Genomic DNA, 20,579 nt, shown 5'->3' with positions numbered 1-20,579 from the left:
ATGTCCCATGCCCAAATCCTTTGTTACACAGACAGAAAGATTCTATTCCATAAGTATCTTGAAATATAAATAGGAGTTTCTTCTCTATACCTAAGAAATTTCCTGGAAAAAAAGGTGCTGTCGAGCGGAAGGTAGATAGCCCACCAGCTTTGTTTGTCACCAGTACTCATGAGCTGAGAATTTTCCCTTTTGGCAGTCCTTTCTGCAAACCTTGCCCAAAATAGACCTTGCCACAAGGTGAAAGTGCTCATCTGCCTAAACTAAGTGGACCTAACAGGGCCCAGCTCATCTTATCCATGTGCTTAAAAACAATTAGCTTGGTTCTGATTTTCCTGAAGAACAGAGAAACTGTAAAAAAAAAAAAAAAAAAAAAAAAAAAAATACACAACAAAAACCCAAAAGGTTATGCATAAAGATGATCTGTCTGAAGTACATTTGACTATGTAAAATTTACAGAGTGAATTAACATGGTTTTGATCCAGTGTTGTCTGAGCACTTACAAACTCATGATTAAGCCACAATATCTATGCCTGCTGAGAATATTTCTTGAATGAAAGGTAAAGAGCTACAGGGCCTTTGGTATCTTTACAAATAATTAGTAAAACAGTTCTGCTCTGGGAATGCATGCTAAGAAACTAGGAGGAATTCACATCATACATGCTCATCCTTCTTAAAAAGTAAAAAGATACAGCACACTTAGATATATACTTTTTGAATTAACACATAGAATTCCAATTTATATTTATATTTTTAAGAAACCTAAAGCGATCTATATCATTCTACCCCAATATTTGCTTCTTTTTGTTTAATTAATGAATTTAGTATTAATACATTTATTGTTATTTTTAATTAAGTACAATGGTACAATTTAGATATACATAATGATCATATTTGTTATATGAAAATTATAACTGCACGTGTTATATCTAATTCTTTCCCATTCCCCTTGCCTCCCTTCAACTTTTTCCCCTCATTTACAAAAGCTTTGTTTCTATTTTTTCTTTTCTCCTTTTTTCCCCTTTTCCCTTTCTTTCTTTCACCTTTACCCCCTTGCCCCTTACTATTTAAACTTTTTCTATTTCACATTATCTGTTATATATTTTGGTCCTTTTTTAGTTTCTCACACCACAGAAATCATTTGGTAGTTACATATGTGTGTCCTATTTATTTCACTTATGAGAATGGCCTCAATGTGCACCCATTTAGCTATAAATGTCTCAAGTTTATCCTTATTTATGACTAATACTCCATTGTATAAAAAATCATCTTTATCCATTCATCAGTTGATTTTCATTTGGATTGTTTCCAAGATTTAGCTCTTACAAATTGTGCTGCTATGAACATGGGTGTGCATGTATCACTGTGGTATGGTGCTTTCAATTTTTTCAGGAAGATGCCCAGAAAGGGGATTTCTGGGTCAAAGGGAACTTCTAGTCCTAGTTTTCTATTTGTTTGTTTTGTTTGTTTGTGGTTTTTTTGGTTTTTGAGACAGGGTCTCACTATGTAATTCAGGCTGGCCTCAAACTCATGGCAATCCTACTGTCTCGGCCTCCTGAGTGCTGGGATTACAGACATGCACCACCACGCCTGGCTAATCCTAGATTTTGACAGTGGTCGCACCAGTTTACAATCCCACCAACAGTGGAGAAGTCTTCCTTTTTCCCCACATCCCTGTCAGCATTTGTTATTGATTCATTTCTTAATAGCAGCCATTTTTTCTGGAGTAAGGTGGAATCTCAGTGTTTTTTATTGTTGTTGTTGTTTTGTTTTGTTGGTGCTGGGGATTGAATTTGGGACCTTGCATTTGTGAGGCAGGTGGCAAAACCACTGAGCTAACTCCCTGGCTCTCAGTGTTGTTTTAATTTGCATTTCTCAAATGACCAGCGATATTGAACATTTTTTTCATATATTTATTTGACATTTGTACTTCTTTATCCGAGAAGTGAATATTTCATCTGACCCATTTTTATATTTGAGTCTTTAAACTTGGGGGGATTTGACTTTTTCAGTTCTTTATATATTCCAGTTATCAGTCTTTTGTCTGAGGAACAGCTGGAAAATGGTATTTCCCATTCTGTTGGTTGTCTCTTTGCTCTGTTGGTGATTTCTGTGGCTGTGAAAAAGCTTTGTAATAAGATGACATCTCAGCTGATTCCTTTGTAGTATTTCCTATGCAACATGGGTTTTGTTCATAAAGTTTTTGCCTATATGTATGTTTTCAACAGTTCTACCTATTCTCTCTTCCAGCAGAATTAGTGTTTGCTTTAATATTTAGATCTTTGATCTATTTTGATAGTGTATGGTGAGAGAAATGGGTCTAGTTTTAGTCTGGCATGTAGAAAGCCAGTTTTCCCAGGACCAGTTATTAAAGAGACTTTCTTCCAGTGAAAGTGTCTGGCCCCCTTTTCAAAGATAAGGTGGCTGAGTGTGTTTGGAGTTGCTTCTACATCTTCTAATCCATTCCACTGATCTTCAGGTCTGTTTGGTTTTTGGGGGGTTTTTGTTTTGTTTTGTTTTGGGTTTTTGCCAGTACCATGCCGGTTTTATCACAGTATCTCTGTATTATAATTTTAAATCAGGGATTGTGATGTCCTCTACCTTCCCTTTGTTGCCCAAAATGGTTTTTGCTATTCTGGACTTCTTCTGGTTCCAAATGAATTTTAGGTTTGTTTCCTCTAGTTCTGTGAGGTATGCTCTTGGTATTTTGACTGGGATTGCATTAATTTGTATAACAGATTGGAGACTATGGCCATTTTTACTATGTTGATTCTTCTTACCCACCAGAAAGGGATGGCTTTCCATTTTCTGATATCCTTTTCAATCTCATTTTTCAGACTACTGTAGTTTTTGATGTAAAGATCTTTTACTTCCTTTGTTAAATTGATTCCTGATTTTTTTTTTTTGATGCTATGGTGAAAGGCATGGTGTCCCTAATTTCTCTGTCAGTGAGTTTGTTATTTGTGTACAGGAAGGCTATTGATTTTTTTGAGTACTGACTGTGTCCAGCTACATGATTGAATTTGGTTATTAAATCAAGAAGTCTTTTAGTGGAGTTTTTGGTGTCTTCTATGTAGAGAATCATGTCATCTGCAAATAATAACAGTTTAATTTCTTCCTTTCCTGTCCTTATTCTTTTTATTTCTCTTGTCTAATTGCTCAGCTGTTTCCAGAACTATATTAAATAGGAGTGATGGTAATGGACATCCTTGTCTTATTCCTGATTTTAGAGTGAAAGCTTTCAGTTTTGACCTGTTCAATTTTGGCCTGTTGGTTTGTCATAGATGGCTTTCATCAAATTGAGATAAATACCATCTATTCCAATTTTTTGTAGGGTTTTTGTCATGAATGGATGTTGGACTTTGTCTGGTGCTTTTTCTGCATCTGTTAGATGATCATGTGATTTTTGTTCTTGGCTTTCTTGATGTGGTATATTTATTAATTTCTGTGTGTTGAGCCATCCCTGCATCCCTGGAATGAATCCTAGTTGGTCATGGTGTAAAATCTTCTTGATGATTTGCTGCTCTGCTTACCAGTATCTTACTGAGGATTTTTGCATTTGTGTTCATTAGGGAGACTGGTCTGTAGTTCTCTTTTTTGGTTGGGTCTGTCTCTGGTTTTGGTATCAGGGTAATACTTGCTTCCAGGAATGACTTTGAGAGTATTGTTTCCCTTTCAACTTCATTAAAGAGTTTGAGGAGTAAAGGTATTAGAGCTTCTTTAAATTTCTTGCAGAATTCAGCAGAGAATCTATCAGGATCTGAGCTGTTCTTTGTTGGCTGATTTTTAATTACATCTTAAATTTCACTGACTGATGTTGGGTAATTTACCGTTTTTATATCTTCTTGATTGAGCTTTGTTAATTCATATTTATCTAGGCATTTTCCATTTCTTCTGTGCTTTCCATCTTATTAGAATAAAAATTCTTGGGCCAGGGATTTAGTTCAGTGGTCCGCGCAAGGAACCGAGTTTGATCCCTGGTACCAAAAAAGAATTTTTTTTAAAGAATAAAAATTCTTGAGGTAGCTATTAATGAATGATCTTCCGGATTTCTGCAGGATCCATTGTGATTTCACCCTTTTCATTCCAAATTACATGGACTTGAATTTTTTCTTTCCTTTTTGATAAGGTTGACTAAGGGTTTATCAATTTTATGTAATCTTTCAAAGAATCGACACAATTCATTGATTTTTTTGTATTGTTTTCTTACTCTTAATTGCATTAACTTCTGCTCTGATCTTTATAACTTCCTCCCTTGTATGAGCTTTGAGCTTGACTCTTCTTATTCTACAAGTTTGAAGTTAAGTTGTTTATTTAAGCTCACTTTGTTTTCCTGATGTGAGATTTCACTACTACATATTTCCCTTATAATTCTGCTTTCATTGTGTCCCATAAGTTCTGGTATGTTGCATCAATATTTTCACGTAATTATAAAAACTAACTTCTTCTTTAATTTTATCTGTGACCCACTGGTTGTTTAGGAGACTGTTGCTTAATTTTCATGGGTTTATGCACTTTTCATGGTTCATTTTGCTATTCATTTCCACTTTCATTGCACTATGGTCTGATAATATATGTGGGATAATTTCATTTGCACTTACTTAAGCATGTTCTACGAGCTAGTATGTGGTCTATTTTGGAGACCATGTCATACTCAGTTAAGAAGAATGTGTTCTGATGCTATGGGGTGGAACACTCTGTAGACATCTATTAGATCCATTTGTTCACAGATTTGGTTCTGCTCCAATATTTCTTTGTTGATTTTTTGTCTAGTTAATCTATTTGTGACAGTGGGGTTTTGATGTTCCCCCACTGCAAATGTATTAGTGCTTATTTCATTTTTCATGCCCATTAATATTTGTTTTATATAATTGGGTGCACCAGTATTTGGTGCATATATATTTACAAGTATTACTCTTCCTCTTGGAATTTTCCATTTATAAGTACATAGTGACCTTCTCTGTCTCTCTTGATTGGTTTTGGCTTGAAGTTCACTTTATCTGCAAATAGTATCATTACCCCTGTTTTTTCTGGGGTCCTATCACCTGAAATATTGTTTTCCATTCTTTTACTTTGTCTACTAATTCTTTTAATTAAATGTTTTTCCTGTGTGCAGCAAATTTTTGGATCATGTTTCATGATCCATTCTGTCAGTCTGCTTCTTTTGATTGGTGCATTGAGGCCACTTACACTGATGGTTATACATTATATGTGTTAACTTATACTTGTCATATTGTTTTCCTGTTGTTCGCTCCCTGTCTTTCTCCTCTCTTTAACTGCTTGCCTTGCCTGGTGTGTTAGTAACTTTTCTCTTGTTGCTGAGACAAAATACCAGGTAGATATCCAAAGTTGAAGGTGGAAAGGTTTATTTGTCTCACAGTTTGTAGAGGTTTCAGTCCATAATCAGCTGGCTCTAAGACAGGGATGGCAAACAGGCACTGCAGAGGAGAAACACCTTGGTGCACACACAGTAACAAAGGTAATAAGGGACCCTAACAGTGTCTTTCTGCTCCTTTTATCTTATTGAGACTACCAAAATTAGGGCAGTGCCAAACTAATCACTCACATGCAGTGCTGTAGTAATCACACACCCTTAATCCTAGCATCACACACTCTAGATTCACCCACCTATGACCACATAAGGCTTTGGAGAGACACCTAGTCCCAAACTATAACACCAGGTGACTTCTTTCAGTTGGTGTCTGTGGAATTGTGGTCTTTATTACCTCTTTCTAAAATATCTTTCAGAACATTTTAAGAACTGGTTTGGTGGCTACGAATTTATTCAGTTGGTCTTTGTCATGGAAGTATCTTATTTCTCCACTGATTTTGGAAGATAGTTTTGCAGGGTACATCAATCTGGGTTGGAAGTTGTTTTTGTTCAGGAACTGAAATACTTCACTGCAAGCTCTCTTTGCCCTAACGGTTTGTGTTTGAGAAGTCTACAGAGCTTCTTAGAAAGAAATCAAGCCAGGCCAGGGATTTAGCTCAGCGGTTCTGCTGCAAGCCTCACAAGCTCAAGAACCAGAGTTTGATCCTTGGTACCAAAAAAAAAAAATCAGGCCTTTCCCCTAAAAAGGTCAAATCACTTTTTATGAAAATCCATCTAGGCCAGGCGTGGTGGCGCATGCCTGTAATCCCAGTACTCAGGAGGCTGAGGCAGGAGGATCGCTGTGAGTTCGAGACCAGCTTGGACTACACAGTGAGTTCCAGGTCAGTCTCAAGTACATAGTGAGACCCTGTCTCAACCCCCCCCAAAAAAAAACCCCATCTCAATGCTAACCAGATAAAGACTTCTACAAAGCATACATCCATATAAATTAGATATTCCTAAACTGTGTCTGCAAAGGGTCATATAGTAAATATTTCTGTGCAAACTACATCGACTCTGTCACAACTACTTGTGGTTGTTAAAAAAACTGAAGATATAGGAACAAACAGCCATCCATGCCTGTGTTCCAATTAAACTTTATTTACAAAACTTAGTAGACAGCCAGATATGGCCCCAAGTACCATAGTTAATACAAAATAAAGCCAAAAAGAGAAGCAGTGAATACTCTACACGTTATTTTTTCATGTAAATCAAAGCTCAGGGCTCCTGTGCTCTCCCTAAAACTGATTTCTAAATAATATAATAGCCCTCTGGGCTCACCAGAGAGACTCTCCCTTTGTCTTGCTTTTTAGTATTCCAGACAGAGCCTCAGAGTCAGTGAAGGGAAGATGCAGAGGCCATTTTCAGAGAAATTTGCTGTAACATGACTCCCTCACTTCAAAGGGATGCTCTTCTGGCTCAAAGGCATTTCAACCTGAAGCCCTGCTTCTTTCTCAAAGGAAATCAAGAACCAGAATACGAGCCTGCCACCTTGTGGCAAATAGGAGAATGGACTAGAATGCTGTGAGGTCAAGACATCCGAATGAGCCAGGAATGCCTGCATCCTTTGTAACAGGTGCTGGGCTCTGGTACTACACAGACAGCCAAGAAAACTACAGTCCCATGCCCTCAAGGAGTTTAGAATGTGTAATAGAGGAGTTGGACATAGATCCCCCAAAATATGGAAACATATGCAAAATTGCAAACATGAAAAACAGTCTGAAAGAGTTATACAATATGCTCAGAAGTGAATAAAAGCCATTCAACACAGCCAAGAGAAAGTGTCCCTAAGAAAGGTGATTAAACTGAGGCTTGAGGTGAGTAAAGGTCTCAGGTGAAAACTGAGGGACAATGAGGAATAGTGACTATAAAAGCTCATGCCTGGAGGAAACTGAGGGAGAGTTTAGGGATGACCCCATAAGAAATAAAGAAAATGACATAAAAGGAAGAAAACTATGGAGAGATATAACAGATAGAAGGAACAGCCACCATCCAAGGAGGAGCCTCCTGATCCCACATCTGAGATCTTATGTGGCTAAAGAAGGCATAGCCATGGCTCAGTGGATGCCTGACTCGTCTCAGTGATAGAATTTACTGAAAATGCTTCCTCTAGGGCACCAGGAAAGGACCCTCAAAAGGAGGTAACTCTCTAGAGATACTGTTAGCACACTGCCCTTGAAGGAATACACAGAAAATTTGTGGCTACTGAGGGCTCAGCAGCCTGGTGCCCAAAATGAAGAAGACACTGAGGAAGCCAGGTAAACTGCAGGGAATAGCTCAGCCATGCACTCCAACTAGGAGAAAAAAGTTCTTCCTCTTCTAACATCATGCCAGTGCCCTCAACTAACAACATGCTGGCTGGCCAAGGAAAAGTATTTCAAAGGTCCAGTTGAGCGAGCAATGCAGATTTAAAGGTATAAAGCCATAAATTTTTAACTACCACACATTCAGTTCTATGTGGAGAGCTCTCTAGGTTAGCAAGAGTAGATACAAATAGATCAGTTAGAAGATGCTTAAATAAGCTAAGAGAGGGAGGCAGAAATGGCAGTGACCTAGAGCTACTAGAAGAAATAACATGACAAGTGCACCCTGGACTAGGACACCAAATATCTGGGTTTATCTTCCTGTGCTCACTGGGCTTGCAGAAGAGCTGCCTCAGAAGGCATGGCTAAGAGAGCAAGGAGGGATAGCTGTCACAAGCCCAAGACAAGAGATGGACAGCACCAGCTGTAATGGGGCAATTCTTGGTATACCAGATGCACAGGTGTAAGATTACTTTGAGAGTTGGACTTGTCAGGTTTAACAAGAACATCAGGTGCAATAAAAGTGACACCCAATCCAGGCAAACATTATCACAACTAGGTGTGCAAGGGCAGGGCTTTGGGTCTGAAAAATTACTAGAGAAAAGCATGGGTTATGATAAATCATCACTCCCATTTTTAATAAGCTTTTACATGAAAGGCTTTTTGTTTAACACCAGCAAGCCTAGCCTTCCACTGAAGACCTCAAGATCCTCAGAGGGGAGAGTCCAGGTTGAGGGAGAATGCCACAGCACATCTCCAATAAAGAGACATCTCTTATTTCGCCAAAATATTAACATGACCAGGTGGCAGAACTTGAGAGCTTCAGGGTTGAAGAAACTTGTCAACAACTATAATTTACTACTTAATCACAAAAACAAGCTTTTAAAATACCCTCCCAGGGAGTCAAACTGTGGTGGAGGGAGGAAGGAGAGCAGGTGACTGCTGCTTTTTAAATAAACTCTGCATGGGTTTTTTGTTTTGTTTTGTTTTGCATTGAATGTCTTCACTGAGTGAAGCTTTCAACAAGACAAGAAAATTGTTATATGATTATGATATCAGACTGGAATTTTAATAACTCAAGATCATTTTGGGGTCTGAAAGTAACTGGAGGACCTTTGTTATGGCTTATGTCTACATGTCCCCCCAAAGACTCATAGTCATTAAGTGAGGCTTTTTCAGGGATGGCTGGATCTAGAATGTGTGACACTAGGATTGATTCGTGGTGCAAAGCTAGGATTACGGGTGTGAGTGCTACCCACTCTAAGTAGCCTGGATAAGATCCAAGGGATAGAAACAGCTGTGTTCATTCCTTGTTTTGCTACTTTCTGCCTGCTATGAACTGTTTCTCCTCTGCAAAGTCTGTCTGCCATCACCTTGCTTTGGAGCCAGACTATTACAATCTGAAATCTCTACAAAATATGAGCTACATAAACCTTCCCCCTTTAACTTTTGGTACCAGGTATTTTATCTCAGCAACAAGAGAAAAGTAACTAAGACAACTTTTTATTATCTGGATTTAAGAAGGTAAAGGATATCCCTGAGATGGAAAAGAAGGCTTCCTTGTGTTGGCACCCTTTTGAATTCATCTCTCTGGATTTAAATGGCTTCTATAGGAAGTATGCTAAGAATGACCTAGAATTGAACTCTGCTTGTTTGATGCAACTAAGATCTGGACAAGTCTGAATGTAGGGGTAGCCTTGGTTTCTGAGATAAAATTGTGCAAGCTCCTTTATTCCATGATACTGCAGCAACAAATTAAAACTTTGTTTTGGAATTGAGAATTGATATATCAAAATGAGTAGCGTGGTAAAACAGACCATCATGGTGGATTTGCAAAGTAAAACTTGGTTAACAATTTCCTGAACCTTCCTGCTCATAAAGAAGATAAAACTTTTTTAAAAGGAAGGAAGGTGGTGAGGCTTTTTTTCTGGACAGTTTTGCTAAAGCTCCAGCCAAGGTCATTATTATGGTTTATATTTAGATGTCCCCCCGCAAAGCTTCATGCTATCATAGGTGGGATTTTGGAAAGGTGATCAGATCATGGGGGCATGACACTTGTCAGTGAATTAGTCCACTGATGACATCATGGCTAAATGTGAGGCTGGGAAGTAGAGCCTGGTCTGAGGAGGTGGGTCACTGGGGGCGTGGCCTCGAAAGATCTATCTCCTTTTCTCCTCCCTTGATCTCTTAGCTTCCTACTGCCATGCTGTAAACAAGCCTCTTCTGACATGATTTAGCAAAGGGGGACTTCACAGGACCCTAGGAGGACAGAATGGATTGCTGATTCCCACTTGGGAAACTGGGAGAATGGTGGCGTCTCCCAGGTGTGGCAACTGCCCAAGGATCGACTCTTTCTTGTGGAGCACTTTCAGAGGTTCCATGGCAGTACTTCTCTTTCAATAGGCCCCACACATCCCCACCCGCAACTGCTGCGACTTACAGAACAGCACATCCCCTGTGCTGAGGTCTACTCCGCTCTACAGTGGTCCAGAGAAAATGCCCATCTGTCATTCTTAGGACAACTTTTTCCTACATTTAATCTGACCGGCCAGCAACTGCAAAGCTTTAACAGCTTAGTTGCCAACAACAAAAACAGTTCCAAGAGAGAACATTCGTATTTCAACCATAAAGAGAAGACAAGGAAATAATTTAAACTTATCGTTCGCTAGGGTGGAGCTGCAAAGTTCATCATATGTACATAAATATATTGTCACTAATTTCCTATTGGTAGACTTATTAGCACGAATTCCTAGAAAACAAAGGGCTTACTTAATCAGACCCGCTGCGGTACAGCTCCGCCTGGAGTAGCTGACCCGGAAGAAACGCCCAGCTCTGAGGCCCGGCGCCTGCGCAGTGGAGCCGGTTTACTATTGCTCTACAGTGCGCATGCGTTACATCAACGCTTTTTACGCCCTCAAAGTTCCTGTAACCCTGCGGGGAAATCTTCCCTTTGGGAAACCGGGAGGCCGGTTTCGAGATGGTTATGGGTGGTTTCTGGAGCCGCACTGTCCTGGAAGCCATGCCCCTCTACCCCGCCCGACCCGAGGAGAGCGCTGTCCTGAGTACCTGGGCCTGGGCAGGGCTCCCAGGGGCAGAGGGGCCGTACCTCTGGTGGATTGGTTAAGAGTTAAATGAAGTTTCTAATGCTTTAAAGAGCATAATAAATCTCAGCTATTTTATCAGTTTACTTCAGGTGCCTGAAACTATTTAGCTCTTCTTCAAGATTGATCTTGTGTGCTCAATCATTTTGCATTAAGAACTAGTTGTCACACTGGTGGCCTTCCCTGTATTCCTTCCTCAATGGACCTTCTTCAGCCATCTCCTCCAAAACATACTCGTGTTCTCTATGCTCCTCGCTGTCCATATCTACCTTTCCTTTTTTGTTTTTGTTTTTTTGTTTTGTTTTGTTTTTTGGTACCAGGGGTCGAACTCAGGCCTTGTGCTTACGAGGCAGGCGGCCGAACCACTAAGCTAAATCTCCAGCCCACTACCTTTCCTTTTTACTCCCCTTCCCCTCATGAAAATTGTAAATTTGTCACATTCATCTCTTCTTCACCCCTCACACCTATGAACTCAGCTTACTGGAATCTGTTTCTACCTCTTCCGTGAAAACTGCCCCGGGCCATGTCTGCAGAGACAGTGCCACTGAGTCCAAGAACACTTGTCAGCACCTTAGACTCCTCCCTCTCCATCATGCCCAGTTGTGAGCGGGTTCTCTAAGAAACAGACTCCGTGCATAGTGCGCAGGTGGTTTACTGAGGGCTGTTCTCAGGAATAGCACTGGTGAGGAATGAGGAATTCCAGGTGGAGGGTAGAGGAGAGTTGGATGTTGATGAAGTGGTGACAGTGGCCCAGGATAGCCCTTCACCGTCCTTCCATGCTGAGGCTACAGATCAGACACATCCCCCCCCCCAACGAGTCAGAAGACATAAGCTGCTTTCAAGAGGAGCATGACCTTGGGTAGCTCTCTGCAGAGGAAAACTCTTGGAGGAGGAGTTGACTGAGAGCAATCATACTCCAAAACAGTCAGCATCTGAAGGGATGTGTGCCTAGCCTTAAAGGGGGAACTAGGCAGGGCATCACAACTCCCACTGCACCCCTTTTACTCAGTCATCAAGCATCTGACCTATTTCAAACAAGATCTCTCCATTTGCAGACTTTCTTTACTGTTCAAAAAATAGGATATACCGTGCCATGAACAGAGGAATAGGCCAGGCACAGTTCCAGCTCTCAAGATGCTTACAGTCTAGACGGGGAGTGAACAATCACCCACACAAAGATTTTAAAATAATGTGATGCTGAATTCATATAATAGGGGAGACTTGCCAGTCAGAGTTAGCGACCAGGGAAAGCTTCCTGAAGAAGTATCACTTGAACTGGAATCTGAAAGATGAACAAGAGTTAACTAGTGTGTGCTTGGGTGCTTGGTGGATGGGAATGAGAGGTGTGGACATGCAAAGGCTGTAAGGCAGATGGGACAAGATACTGGAGCACCTGAAAGCAGGTCTGGGATGGAGAAACAAAGGGGAAGAGTACTAAGAGATAGGATGAAGACTCAGGCAGGAGCCAGATCCTGCAGCACCGATATTCAGGTCATTTTCTCCTAAGAGTAATGAAAGCCACTGAGTGGCCTTAGTCTGTATCTAGTACATTGATGTGTCTTAGTTAAGCACAATATTCTACTATCCCAAATCAATACAGATCAAATGGATCATATAGATAAACAAAATTGTTTAAGGTTAAATTCTGTTAATACTAGATGCTGAAGACAAAAATAAAAAATTTTAACAGATATTGTAAGACCTGAATTACAAGCCCATGCTGAATGTCAAAGGGCCAAGGAGACAGTGCTCTCTCTAACCCCCTCCCATTATAGCCATAGCCCCGATCTTTGTTGAAACCCTGGCTTAGGAATGTAAGGCAGTCTTGTACTGTTTGAAGTCTGGATCCTGATTAACGTGTAAGTTAGTGGTTCTAGACGATGAGACACATAGAGACCCCAAGTTAATTGTCGAACTGTTTGCTCATCCGGAATGTCTTGGTGGCCTTTGAACCATCCTATAGGTATCTGTTAATCATCAATGTGTGACTGCCGAGAACATGACTGGTGACCACCAGCTCAAATCAGCAGACTTTGTCCCCTGCCTGCAAGCTTAAAATGTTAACCCCCCTTTTTACCACCCTATAAAAAGGACCTCAGACCCTGAGCTGGCGCCTCTGAGCTACTTGGTTCTGAGAGCGCCGTCTGGCCAGACTAATAAAGGTCTGTTTACCATCTAGCCTGCAGTGTTCCTTCCTAGGTGACTCTCGTTCCTCTGTCAAGCTCCTGGAGCTTCACTGGGTTTTAGGACCAAGCATTGTGGAGGCCTTTTCGGCTGTTCACGCTCCGTGGAGTGGAAGTGAGACTTTGAGTCTTACAATATTAGTACAATGGACTGTTTATCTCTAAAGGCTGCTGTGTTTCCTCTGAACAGTAACACCTAATAGTTACTGACTGCTTCCTAAATGCTAGTTTGTGTTTTTTAATATATTGAGATAAAACACCTTTACAAAGTGGCTCCTGGAAATACAGATCCAGTTCTCATAAATGGCAAAGTAAAACATGAAGACAGATGTCCAACTGTAAAGCTAAAGTTGTCGACTGCTACACAGAAATACTCCACTTGAGCTTTGGGAAACAACCAACTTTATGGGGCTTTACCAACTATTGTAAACCAGGCCTATTCTTCAGTCAGTTTCCCTTCACACATCCGACAACTTTACTGAAGCCCACATTCAGTTGTGCATGTGTACACACAGTCTTAAATAACATCAACAAGTCACAGACCACCTTTTGAGGGCTACCCCTACAGCCAGAGCAGTGTCCCCTAGGTGATCTGAACCAGTGCTGACTTACTCTTCTCTACCTTACAGTCCATCATTTTGATGTCCCATCTTTTGGCACCACAAACAGTAGCAGCTATATGCTAAAGAAAGTAATACATAAATATGGGCAAATTAGAATAAGGCAAATTCGCTGTAGTCGCCTCCTAGTAAAATTGTGATCATTGGTGTGATTTTCTGTTAAAATGAGCACTCAGTTCCTAATCAAGAGAACTATACATACTAAGTACCCTACCTAGTGTAAATATTTATGAAAATAGTCACTAGATGTCAGCCTTGAGCTGCGATGGAGTTTCCTGGAACAGGGCAAAGACGCAAGCTACAGTACAAGGAATTGAGCCCAGACTCCCTAATGGAAAACATGTGAAATGTGGGTCATTTTCTTTGCACAGTGAACTATAACAGTAACTGTACACATTTTTTGAATGAAGCACATGATTTGACTTTGAAACAAGTAGAAACGAAATAAATTAGAACATATCATTCTGCTCAACATGACCCAATAGGGCCCCTTCTCATTTGGAATAAAAACCTAAGTCCTTATTGCAGCGTACAATACTGCACACCTCCTACTTCTCCATTTTCAGCCAGAGTTCTGAACACACCTGAAACTCTGCAGAAATCCTGTACCTGCATGGTTGACTGATTAAATTCAAAAGTGTGCCCATCAGAGGGCTTCCGGAAACATTTTCTTAAAAAGCAGCAGCCTATTCTACCAGGCATATAGCTCTACCCTCTTTCCCCAACTTACTTTTCTTCATAACACTAACCACTGTCTAAGCTACATCCATTTACTGTCTCTCTGTAATTAGCTTTCCCCCTAAACCCCAGGAATACAAGGCTCATTGGTGCTCAATAAAAACCCAGCCACCCCCCCCAACAAAATGACCTAAATTCACAGATGTTTTGAGAAGAGGCCAGAATTCAGAGGCACTTGTTTGTTGTCATTCAATAAACATGTACTAAACTCCTGATACAAAGGAACAGAGTTCAGCATGGTGGCACATGCCTATAATCCCAACTCTCTGGGGAACCAGAGGCAGGATCACAAGCAAGTTTGAACTCTGCATGGACAAGTTATCCACTTAGTATGACCTGGTCTCAAAATAAAATTTTAAAACAACTTAGGGTGTGGCTTAGTGCAAACGTCCGTTGTTCAATGTCCAGTACCCCCCAACACACACACAATAAATGTGAACACGTCACAGATGCCTATTGCCAAAAACTGAAACAAAAGAAATGTGATGCAAGCATTCATCTCTGAGCCCTTCACTTACTACCCTGCTTCCAAACAGAAGACTGTTTAATTCTTAAAACCTCCCTTGAAAGAGTTCCATAGAGTAGGAGCCTTTGATTCCCTTCTGTTTTTGGAACCCTTCTCCACAGACCCCTCAGCTTGCTCTGTTTCATGTTCCTGGCTTTGATCCTCAGTTTTTGGTTGAGTGAGTGTTGTTGTTTTCCCATCTAGAAGACTCGCGATTGAGTTTTCAATGTCCATCCTCCCCATTCCTACACCTCATCCGCTGGTTTAAAAACAAGATTATCACCACCATAACCACTTTCTATACAATATTTTTGAAAACAGGAAAAATAATCTGCCAAGTACATATGGCTGGGTTTCCATCAAATCAATAGCAAATCACAGGCTTCTTCAGATCCTAACCAATTTTACCCTTTCTGCAACCTCTCTACCCCCACAGGTGCCATCATCTTGAAGTGGCAAAAGAAGGGCTTAAGCAGGTTAGCAAAGGAAGGTGATTTTTTGTCTTTTAACTGAGAGAATAACCAGTAAATCTTAGGTGATTTTACTCTCCAGCACAGATTGGCCTGAAATGCTGGTGATTTCTTTTTACATGGGAAAGATGCATGAATTTCAAGTAGAGAGTATTTGGATGCATTCTCATGAATTTATAATCTACGGTTTATTTGGATATTTTCTCTCCTCTTAAGGAAAATTTAGTCCTATATTTTGACAGTTGACAAGTATATGATCCTCTGAAATCTCTATATTGCTTTAAACTAGAACTAAGCACATCCCCTGCATAATTCTGTTAAATTTCTCCTTATGGAAGCATTCCAAAAAAATGTGGCCACTTGAAAGGTGCTAACACAAAATGACATGCTCATTTCAAGATTTTATTTTATCCTAAAACAACATGGCTACTATGACCTGCAAATTTAAAAGTTGTTTGGATAAAAGATTTAATAAGACCCAGATAAGCTATGAATATTGGTCCATGAGATTATTAGGATAACTTAGCTGCCTTACAGTACTATGCAAACTTCAGCCAGGAATAATACTTTTTTGGACTCGTAGCAAGAAATCCCACAGACTGTGGTGCTCACTATAGTTCTAAATTTCTGCTTAGAGTATGTCCTGTTCGTCTTGAAATGAATCAAATATAGGGTTGGAAACCAGTGTTTCATAGAGAATTCTTGCCGTTTCAAACTTATGATGTCATAGACTAATCAGGAGAAAATTATTTATGAATTATAGCCCAAAAACAACTGTTCAGAAGAACAGCCAAAATCGGCAGTAAGGCTACTATAAGATCTCTATCCAAGGGCTGGGGATTTAGCTCAGCAGTTTGGTGGCCTGCCTTGCAAGCACAAGGACCCGAGTTCAATCCCCAGTAGCAAAAAAAAAAAAAAAAAAAAAAAAAAAAAAAAAAAAAATCTCTATCCAGAAGCCAGTCATGATGGCATGTCTGAAATCCCAGAACTCTGAGAGGCTGAGACAGGAGAATCTTGAATTCAAGCCCTGCCAGGGCAACTTAGTAATTTAGTGAGACAATGTCTCAAAATAAAAAATAAAAAAGGATAGGGATGTAGCTCTCAATACAAAGGCCTTGTTTGGATCCCCATACTACAATTTTCTAAAATGTGCTTCTGGGCTGGGGATTTAGCTCAGTGGCACCACTCCTGCCTCAAAAGTGCAAGGTTCCAAGTTTGATCCCTGGTACAAACAAATAAATAAATCTGCTCTTTCCTTCAAACTGTCTGAATTTTCTCAAGAAACTCCACCTTTTCACTTACCTACATTTTAACCTGTGTACCACACCCTCTCCTTTGTAATATCCAACTTGCCTACCCTCTTCAATGGTCCTTAATGAAAATTAATACTTCAAAACTCAGTGTGTCCAAAACAAGCTTCAGAAGTAGTAGCAGTCAAGTTCACTGGGCGTTCAAATTCCACATTAGACTCTGAAAGCATAAACCAAGTTATGTCTTTACAATGGACCTTACACCTAGGTGAGATGAATTGTCTGGCCCAGGGACTCTGGCCTCTCCAACTCCTCCTTGTTCCTGCCCACTTGAGTTGAAGGCAATGAAGACCTCCATTCCCACTGCCCTTTGCTGGCTAAGTACATGAAGCAGGCCTGTGGACCTCACTGTTAATGACACGGAAGCCCTTGCTCCCAACCTTGCTTTCCCGCTGTGCAACACTGTATGCAAGTCTCCAGAGAAAGAGGAGGGTCTATCTCCTCTCTTGGACCTAAGCCATCTTCATTATTATAATTTACCAGATGCCCTACATTTGGGGGATCTACTGGGTATTTGCCCAGCGCGAAATAAAAACACCTCGGTCTTCATTTGCTGAAATTTCACTGTATGAAATTTTCATCATCCACAATGTTGAAAAGAATGAGTTGCATCAAATCTATCTTAAAGCCCTCATATATTTTTTATGCTATTACTCAGATGCAATGTGACAATGAGGGATCACCAAGCTCAGCCCATGAGGGTGGTTGATTTGAATAGCCACATGTATCCAGGCAACTGGCATTGGCAATGGAGCAGGTTACAGCAGCTTTTATTGTATTAACTGGAACAAAACAGTCTTGGCTGGATTCCTCAGGTGCCAAACAATAACTGAGATGAGAAAAACAATCCATTCTAGGAATGAGGTGCGGCTTATCTTTGGACCACATAATGAGCAAGCAGAACACTGGCCTTGGGCAAAGACAGATGAGAAAGAAGCTCTCAATGGCTTTTGATGTACAAAGTACCTCTACTTCTCAAGGACTTTGCAGTCCTCCTGGGGCAGGGAGGGCAAGGTGCTTGCTAGAGCTTCTGCGAGAGCTATGGGAGTCACTATGGCTGGAATGTGCAGGCCTCCAGCATGGGAGCTGCAAGGCACAGGCAGTTTCCTTGTGCTCCTAGGCCTCACCAAGGTATGAGTAACCAAGGCTGCCAGCAGAGAGTAGAAGAAAATGATTAGAGTGTGAAGAATCACAGAATCCTGTATTTTCTGTGAACGATGAGCACAGCTACTTGCCCAAGTCAAAAGCCTGGCAATTCTGGCTCCCCATCACAACTCACATCCAAGTTTACCCCCTCCACAGCTCGGTGACTGCTTCATTTCAGGTAATCCTCTCTCACCTAGAAAAATGCAAGTATCATATTAAATGCCCTTTGCTCTGGACAATTAGCAAAGCACCTTTCTAAAATATTCATCGTGGCACTCAGCTTCAAATTCTCTCCATGCATTCTACGGCCTTTAATATGAAACAGTACCATATAGCCTAAGCTGCATCTTGCCTTGGACTCCATCTTATTTGCCTTCACATGCCACTGTAAACACTTTGCCTAGTTTTCACATAAAGTTTTGCCCCCAGATTAATAACGTCCTTCCTCTTTGCTCCCCATCATCCTTTCTTGAGTCTGAGCATGAGTCATCTCCTTCACCAGGGGAAAAGTTCCTTAACATAGGGACCTCATCTCTCTTCTCTGGATTTGTAACAGCCAGCCAGCACCAGCACCTGGTGACCCAAAAATGAGCAAAACACAGCTCCTGCCCTTGAGAAGCAGAGTCTAGTTAGAATAGTTACACAAACTATAACGCACTGCACATGAATGATCAAAACGTTACATAAACATCTTCCATCTCTACATCCATTATCTTATACATAACACTAGTTGCATTGCTGAATTTTTGCTTGACTCTCCGACACTACAAGCTTAAAGGCTAGAAAGTTAAAAGAGAAACTCATCTTTGAGTTCTTAATGCCTTGTACAGAATCTGGCACATAAATATTCTACAGACACTGAATTTAGGGGGTAATGAATTATGCCCTTTCTAGGAGATGGCCAGGAAGCTAAAAACAAGAAAAGTCATCTCCTAGAATGAAATGGAAAGGTGATAATCCAAGTAGACAAACAGCATATGCAAAAACATCATGTGGCCAAGCATTTGGGGGAAGGCTTTATGACAAGTACAGCTGATTTTAGGAAGATGTCCAAAGTATATTCAAAGCCCAAGAATATTCTGCCATCTTATTCCGTTCTAGGAGACTCACTGTGAAGCAGTAGTCATCCTAGATCTCCTATCCACTACTTAATAAAAATTGACAGGTTCCAACCTGGGAAGGGCAGCTATAAATTCTTAAACATGGCATAATTCAGAGATGGCCACAAGAATGATACAAAACACAGCTAAAGGTTTTTCAGTTTTCACTCACTACTGAACAGCATGGCTCAAATTCACGTACAACTAAGGATGAAAACAATAGTGTCCCCTTATTTGGGGGATGTAATCTGTAAATTTTCTTAGCAGGGTTCAATAAAAGAAGCTTTAGAAAACATGTCTCAGAAGGGGAAAAGGAAAAGGCCAGTGATTTTATAACAGAACTACACAGTTAACAACGGAATGCTTTATATAACATGACCCATGCTTCTGGGCAGAATCACAACTTAACAGGCTTTCTTCTAAACAAAACCCATTAATGTGCCTAGATGACAAAGAATGAAGTGAAAATGATTTGTATTTTTTGTGTGTATTTTTCATTTATAAAAATTTGCTCGTGGGGACGTGTATATATATATACACACACACAGCAATCTGAACATTCATGGCCTTTATCATTGTTACACATTTCCCATTTCTATAACCTGTAAGCCAGGACCAGGCCATTATGAACTCAGAGAGGAAAGGAACCTGGTCATCATATGCAGGGGACAGACTTTCCTCCGCTGCTCTGTGGAAGGCTTTAGAGTGGGCATCATGCATTTGGTTTCTGGGTGTTGTGGTTTCTGGTTTTTGGGTGTTATGCTGCTCCGCACATAGCAAGGAAGGGAATACATCCCTCTAACTAGTTTCATTTGAATAAATTGTCTAAAGTCTGGTGTGTATAATTTCTAAAACACAGATGAGCAAGTAATCTGTTCAGTGTTGTCTGAAACTTTTAAAATAAAGGATGCTGACTAGAATTTTCCTCACATTAAGTGGGATGTGTGATTTTGTAGCCCATTATCTTTACACCAAGAAAAGAAGGCAAAAGACAAGAAATTAGGAATGTGGAATTTAGAAATGCCCTATATGGAAAGTGTTAAGAGACAGAAGTAACACAGATGGAAAATCTTAGCAGCAAAAAGCAGTACAGGATTACAATGAACCTCTAGGGACATGAAACCATTATAGTGTTTCTGGGTTTTCATAAAATCTACCATGATAAACAGCTGACCAAGTTGTAACTCTTTCCTCAAAAAAAATCCAAATATACCTACATGGGAAATGTTCCATAAACTGTCAAGTCTGCTTATATATGAGTCAGTAAGCAAAAATTCTTTACAGTAATATTTGTAGAAATATTTAGCCCAAATGACATTCTTTATGCTCCTCCTAATCTTGAAACATATCGATTACAAGAAGGGCTACAATATCAGACTTCATTTGCATATTGGTGTTTGCATTTTTAGTAAAAATATTTATATCTAGGACACTGACATTTGCAATGTCTTTTTAAATTCAAATTTATTATGACTCTTAACAGAAATATGTGATTAGGCATCCAAGCTTCTTCTCAGCTGTTAAAAATGTTTTTAGAAATACTCTTTTAAATTTTATTCAACACTGTACACACTTTAGTTTTCAATATAGAAAGATAATAAGATAACCATTTGCAATTTTATGTATTTGGGCAGAGTGAATAGAAAGTAACGTCAAATCAAACTCTCCTAAACTAAAACATAAGTAAAATATTTTATGTGTGCCTGTGTGTGTGTGTGTGTGTGTGTGTGTGTGT

General features: G+C 40.1%; 1 long non-coding RNA gene across 1 annotated transcript in view; it reads right to left on the bottom strand.

Moving 5' to 3' along the window:
- LOC104855495 overlaps positions 1 to 11,106 on the bottom strand; it is a 40,206-nt gene extending 29,100 nt beyond the window's left edge. Inside the window, exon 1 of the long non-coding RNA XR_778420.2 lies at positions 10,441 to 11,106. This is a non-coding gene — a long non-coding RNA (uncharacterized LOC104855495). The remainder of the gene's footprint in view (positions 1 to 10,440) is intronic.
- Between the last annotated feature and the right edge of the window lie 9,473 nt (positions 11,107 to 20,579).

Source organism: Fukomys damarensis, unplaced genomic scaffold (assembly GCF_012274545.1).
Source record: "Fukomys damarensis isolate Sample0158 unplaced genomic scaffold, DMR_v1.0_HiC HiC_scaffold_36, whole genome shotgun sequence".
In the NCBI taxonomy this organism is placed as follows: Eukaryota; Metazoa; Chordata; class Mammalia; order Rodentia; family Bathyergidae; genus Fukomys; species Fukomys damarensis.
This window is presented reverse-complemented; position numbering and strand designations above follow the sequence as displayed.